This window comes from Marmota monax, unplaced genomic scaffold (genome assembly GCF_021218885.2).
Source record: "Marmota monax isolate L192 unplaced genomic scaffold, Marmota_monax_Labrador192_F-V1.1 WCK01_AAM20220418_F8-fsc00273, whole genome shotgun sequence".
Lineage (NCBI taxonomy): Eukaryota > Metazoa > Chordata > Mammalia > Rodentia > Sciuridae > Marmota > Marmota monax.
The window spans coordinates 714,188-720,187 of record NW_026692357.1 but is presented as its reverse complement, the minus strand read 5'-3'; the positions used below and the strand labels follow the sequence as shown (position 1 = coordinate 720,187).

The following is a 6,000-nucleotide window of genomic DNA, read 5'->3' as shown; positions in this document are numbered from 1 at the left end:
TGGTCAATAGATGGTGTGTTCCCTTACCCATCGGCCAAAAGATCTTTCCAAAATATTTCAGATGGTAGAACTTATTGGCTCAAAATATTCAGTGCTATAGCCTTTGGAAGGAAATCTGAAGCCTATGCAATAGCGGGGCCATTGTTACGGCCCTAGCACCTGCGTATCTTCCTTGGTACATCCCTGTGCTTCTCTTTTATTTCATCATCAAAAACCCTTCAGTGGCTTCATCCACCTCCCCCTGCCATCTTTTCCCAGTATATTCCTGTTCATGATCCTTATCAAGGCCATGGTATACAGTAGGTGGTTATCTACTTATTTGTTTACTCCTTTGTTCCTGGCGCTGTCACTCACCTCCTGAGCTAGGACTCTATTTTGCCCAAGGTTGTACATGGGCCACATGGATAATGTTGAAAATATAATGGCCATGCAACAAATATGGGTTGGGTAAATTAATAATGAAAAAGTTGATGCATCTGGAGACCAAGTAAGAATTCTGGAAGCTACTTGGTCAGTTTCAATGAAGGATTATAGTGTCTTGGACTCAGACACTGGTAGTAAATATGGAAAGAGGTGGGCACATTTGGTGGAATCAATTGGAAGTTTATTTTTTTAATATTTATTTTTTAGTTGTAGTTGGACACAATATCTTTAGTTTATTTATTTATCTTTATGTGGTACTGAGGATCGAACCCAGAGCCTCACACATGTGAGGCAAGCACTCTACCACTAAGCCACAACCCCAGATGCTCAGTTGGAAGTTTTAATGGAGCACATGCATGAAATAAAGGAAATTGAGGAATTCAGAACAGTTTGTAAATATGAAGTTTGAGCAACTGGGGCTGCTCACCAGGACAGGAGGACTAGCAGAATGCTGTTATTCTTGTCATTTATTTCTATTTCTACTTACTTTATTTGAGAGTTTTCTTCTGTCTGTACTAAACTTGTACAGTAGATTAGACATCTCGGCGGAGATGTCAAATAGGCAGTCATACACAAGTCTGAAGCTCACGAGAGAAATCTTGGCTAGAAACATAAACAATTAGTCATTTGCAAAAAAAAATATGTCTTCAGAGTCACATATCTGAATGAGTTTCACTGGAAGGAGAAAGCTGTCATGAAAAAAGGGAATCTAGAATCACTCTTTATCCTCCCCCTTCTCTCTCTCTCTCTCTCTCTCTCTCTCTCTCTCTCTCATATTTAGAATTTGAGAGGATAAAGAAGAGTCAGAAAAATCATCTAGGACACAGTAGTCAGTAAAACAGAAGAAAAAATCAGGAAATAATGAAGGGTCCCAAAGGAAATTAAATAATCCTAAAAGTTAAAGTTAAATAAATTTGGGGACATGAACGTAGGATATTATTGACTTGATGAGAGCCTCTAGGATCATGGAACACAGGCCACAGCAAGACTTGCATGTTAAACAGAACGTGTAAATCAGAAGAAATCAAGACACCTCTGTCTATCATCTATTGAGTGATTGGTTGATCACCTGGTCTTAATCTTCTTTCTGCTGCATTGTCTATAACACAATGTCACAGACTGGGTAAGTTATACAGGAAGGATTTACTGTGGCTCATGGTTCCAGTCCAAGGTCAAGGGGCCACTCCTGTAAACTAATGCCTTCTTACTGGCAGAATCCTCCACTGGTTCAGAGCATCACATGGCAGGAGACAGGGAGAAAGGCCTAGCCAACCTGGCTGTTATAGCAGTGAAGCCAGAATTGGCAGGCAGGCAATATAGATAGGTAATTCGAGTCAGGTCAAGGAGGCCAATTTGAGTGAGTCTAGAAAGTTGGAGACCACCCCCTGAGGGACTGAAATTCCTTCAAAGCCCTTCCTCCACCCTTATCAAGAACCTGCCCAGGCTCCAATCTGTTGCTAAAATAATCTGTCCCAGGAATTGCAGCTTCCTACAGGGAGCTATAAAGTTGTTAATATAGTGTCCTGGGCTGCTCCATCCTGCCCTTCCCACTTCAGCCCACCTGGTTCCCACCTTTTGGCCATCCCACTGAGCATTTCCTGGGCCTAGTAAGTATGCAGGAAGGTGAAAGATAAGGGGAAGGGGGCAGGAGAACAAAGAAAGCCTAAGACATATAAAAAGGGCAGAAGGCTTCACTTTTTGGGATACGAGGATACCAGCTATGACCCCCTTCTCTCTCCTGGGAGAAGTCTGTGTGACCCCTTTTTAAATAAACTCTGCTTTATATGCTTCCGTAATGCTTCTCTAATGTTCAAACTTCAACATGTGAGGGAACAGAACTGGTCACTGGTAACGGGCAGTACCAGCAGGTCCACTCTTGAGATGACCTGTGAAGGTATTAACCCACTAATCCCATGAATGGAGTAATCTGTTCACAAGGCAGGGCCCTAGTCATCTCTTAAAGGTCCCACTGAGTTCTATCTCATATTATCTCATAACAGATATTAAATTTCAACATGTGTTTCAGAGAGGACAAACCTTATTCATACCATCATACCATCCTATCATCCATCTACTCTTCTCTATCTATCCATTTGTCTTTCCATCTATCCTAGCATCTGTCCATTCATCCATGTGTCAATCTACCTATACCTTGGGAGAGGACACTCAGGAAAGAGACCTAGAGAACTGATGATGTCTAGTATTCTTCCAGGCAAGTATGGTTTAAAGTAACTGTTACATGCCCAAGTGGTGATGTCAGGAAATAGTTAAACACTCCAGAAAGAGATGTGGCCTTGGGATAAATGATCCAGGAAACAGTCCGATGCATAGAAGTGAGTGCAGCCACTAAGCAAAGGCTACATGGGGAAAGAGGAAGAGTCCAGAGAAAGCCAAATGGTAAGGGACAGAATGAGAGTAATGAGAGGAACCAGAGAGCAAATAGAGGATTTCCTCAGAGATCCAATTCAAGGACCAGGCTGATAAGCTGCAAGATGAATTTCAGAGTTTATTTAAACAAATTCAAATCAAGCCCCAGGATGCAAGAAGTAAAAGCATCCCCATTATAATTTGTTATTACAAATGAATCACCCATGTCTTCAGGCCACAGCCCTGCAGCAGGTGCACCCCTGGATGTACCCAATGAGGCGATCTCCAGCAGCATCGCAGCCCCTCAGGAGGGCTGACCTGCCTCCTTTCTGATAAATTATAAGGTCTTCTTCTCCTGGGAGACTGTAAAGAGAAATGAGATGAGAGATGAAAAGTGCCTGAAGTGTTACATCAGGGGCTCTTTGTGGTTCTCCTCTAAGAAAAGATATGAGGCTTGGAAGAAGAACCAAAGCTAAGGAAGACAGGGTATGAAAAGTGAGGGAAAAAATAAAACATCTTTTAATATGCTTTAAGTCAAAACAGTCTATGAATAATTATTATTCTTTATAAAAGTTCCACTTTGCTGGTTTGGAAAAGGCTGATTGGATTATGTGCCCAGGAACAATGACCTAGTTATCTTACCCTTGCAAGACCTTTCTCTGTGGTGCTAGAACCCAGACAATAACTCATTCCCATAAGAAATCACTGGACTCACAGGCAATGCTCAGAGACACATACACTGCCATGGCTGCGTGGTCTACTGGCCAAGAACCTACATGGGAAGACCCTCTGTCACAACCACAAGGACCATGCCCAGTCTCTTTCCTCCATCTTCCTGTCTCTCTGAGAGGCCCCTCCTGGGCTTCCCCCTGGGGCCCTGACACAGTCAACTAGGTGAGCTTAATTCAGAGACTTTCATCCAATCTTCTCTGCTTTCTGCTTCTCTCCTCAACACAGAGGGGGCCATTGTTACCCCTGAGGATAGATGAGGAAAGAGAAAAAAGGAATGGAGACAGAAACTACTAGTTAGTATCTGAAAATGTATTCCACCACTGCAAGACTAATCCCAGGTCCAGCTTCCCTTCAGATAAATATTACCACTGTCTTTTCTTTATACTGCAACTACTTTTGTTTTCTTCATTTCCTGGAAATTTTCATGTTAAGCATTTTTAGGTTACCCCATTATTTTCTGTGACCTTGACTTCAAATCTTTTCCCTCCACAATCTTAGTTCTGCTGCCCACGCAGCACTTTTTCTTTTTCTTTTCTTTTTTCTTTTTTTTTTTTTTTTTGATTCTTGAATACTTTTCTAGAAAAAAAAAAAAGCCATGTTAGGCATCATATTCTCTTCCCACAAAAGTTTGATTAAATCAACAGAAATGACTGAAAAGTTATTCAAGCCTTCAGTTCAGTAAGCAAATCACAATTGAAATAAAAAACAATGAAAGGGTTTCACACTCAGAAATATGATGTTGATTAAAAGGATCTCTAGGATTTATCTTTCCAAAGTGGGCTCACTATTCAAAGTAATTTACATGAGTAAAAAGTTAGCTTATTAGCTAACTTTTGTAATTATCCTGGTTACAGCTCTGTGTGAACAGAGTGCTGACACTTGATACACCTCTCAGTATCACTGTTAACTGAAAATATCAGAACTTGAGTGAAACTACTTTAAAAATCAAAATGAAAAAAAAAAATATTGTAACCTCTGTAACTAGGTAAGAAAGATAAAATTCAATTAATTTTACCAGAAAATGAGAGAACATGACTCCTTTGATTATTCCTATGGCCATTGTCAAAGGAAGAACATTGTCAAGAGCTACCAAGCACCAATCCCTCCTATCTAAGAGGTTTCAGTTTTGTTCCTCACATTACATTACTGCTGATCCTTCTAGCTAGCAAACTGGTCCTCAGTAATGGCTTAAATATGTTTTGATAAAAATTCACTGATACAGATATATTTGTGGACCAAAAACTTCTAAGTAGTTCCTTTAAAATAATGACCGCATTTTAGAATATGAGAATTCAATGGTAAATAAGATTTAAAGTTCCTGTTGTATGTGAAAGCATTTTTCTCTTTTAACTTAGTATTCACTAAAGTAATGCAAAATTTATTTAGGCAATGCTATTTGATTTCTTAGAACTACAGCAACTGAAAATTTCTTAGCAGTACAGGATTTCCTCGTTTTTAAGAAAGCCACATACATCAAATACACATCGCTAACTCTAAGCTGTGATCAATCTGATGAGTAGAGACCAGTTATGCAGACTGCTTTATTAGAGTTTTTTGTTGTTGTTTTTAATCGAGTTTAGAATTTTTTTTTTTTTTCATTTACTGGAAGAGTGATTGGGAGGCTTAAGGTTTGGCTCCAGGACATCAAATGCAAGATCTCCCCATGGGCTTTTTGTTTTGTTTTGATTCTGTTTTGTTTTGTGTTGCTTTTCATGAAGAATAAAGGCAAAGCAACTTTTGGTCAGCTTTCTTCTTGTCAATGAAAGAAAAAAAAAATGCTTCCTTTGTTTCTTTGGAAGTTTCCCTTTCATTATGCACTGAGCTACATGCCACCAAAAGTGAAAATTCTGGAAGGTTCAGAAACATGGTCCCAGGAACCAAGTGGGCATGAGGAGTGCTGTTTAGAATGAGCTGCTACTTTATGATTTATTTTGTGTCTCCAGAGGAAGTGGGTTTGTTTATCTCTGATTGTGCCTTTTTCTTAGTATAATTTGAGCTTCAAGAAAACCCAAGTGTGACCCAACAAAAAAATAAAGGATAAGTTTTTAAAAATCCCATTTGATAGAAAGAGTTATTATTTTGGAATAATAGTTGGCCCTTAGCTTTTCTACTTTGATTCCAAACCCATTTCTCTCTATATAAAAATAAATAAATAGTAAATTAGGCTAAAAAAAAGCAAAAATAGACCTTTCCATTGTAACTATCAATAGCTTTATATATTCTAAGGGGAATTAAGATGAAAAAGTCACCTAGGAATCAGATCGTTTTAATTTTCTTTGATCGATTCTTCTGGAATGGTTTAAATTCTTTTATTTCCATTAATTTTTCATGCTTAGGACATTTCCCAGAAGCTGGGATATACAGTCTCATGTTCTACCATCTGACACAGCCAAACCCATTTTCTCTGGGAAGTTTACCTCTGTTTTTTACTTGGTTTCCAGGTGAAAAGTATTCCCTTGAGGGGAGAGTGTGGCTTTC

At 39.2% G+C, this 6,000-nt stretch overlaps 1 long non-coding RNA gene across 2 annotated transcripts in view; it reads right to left on the bottom strand.

The window, feature by feature from the left end:
• Positions 1-2,916: 2,916 nt before the first annotated feature.
• The window catches only part of LOC124091406 (uncharacterized), a 28,700-nt gene continuing 25,616 nt past the window's right edge, over positions 2,917-6,000 (bottom strand). For both annotated transcript variants that reach the window (XR_006851352.2, XR_006851351.2), the window contains one exon: positions 2,917-3,153. This is a non-coding gene — a long non-coding RNA (uncharacterized LOC124091406). The remainder of the gene's footprint in view (positions 3,154-6,000) is intronic.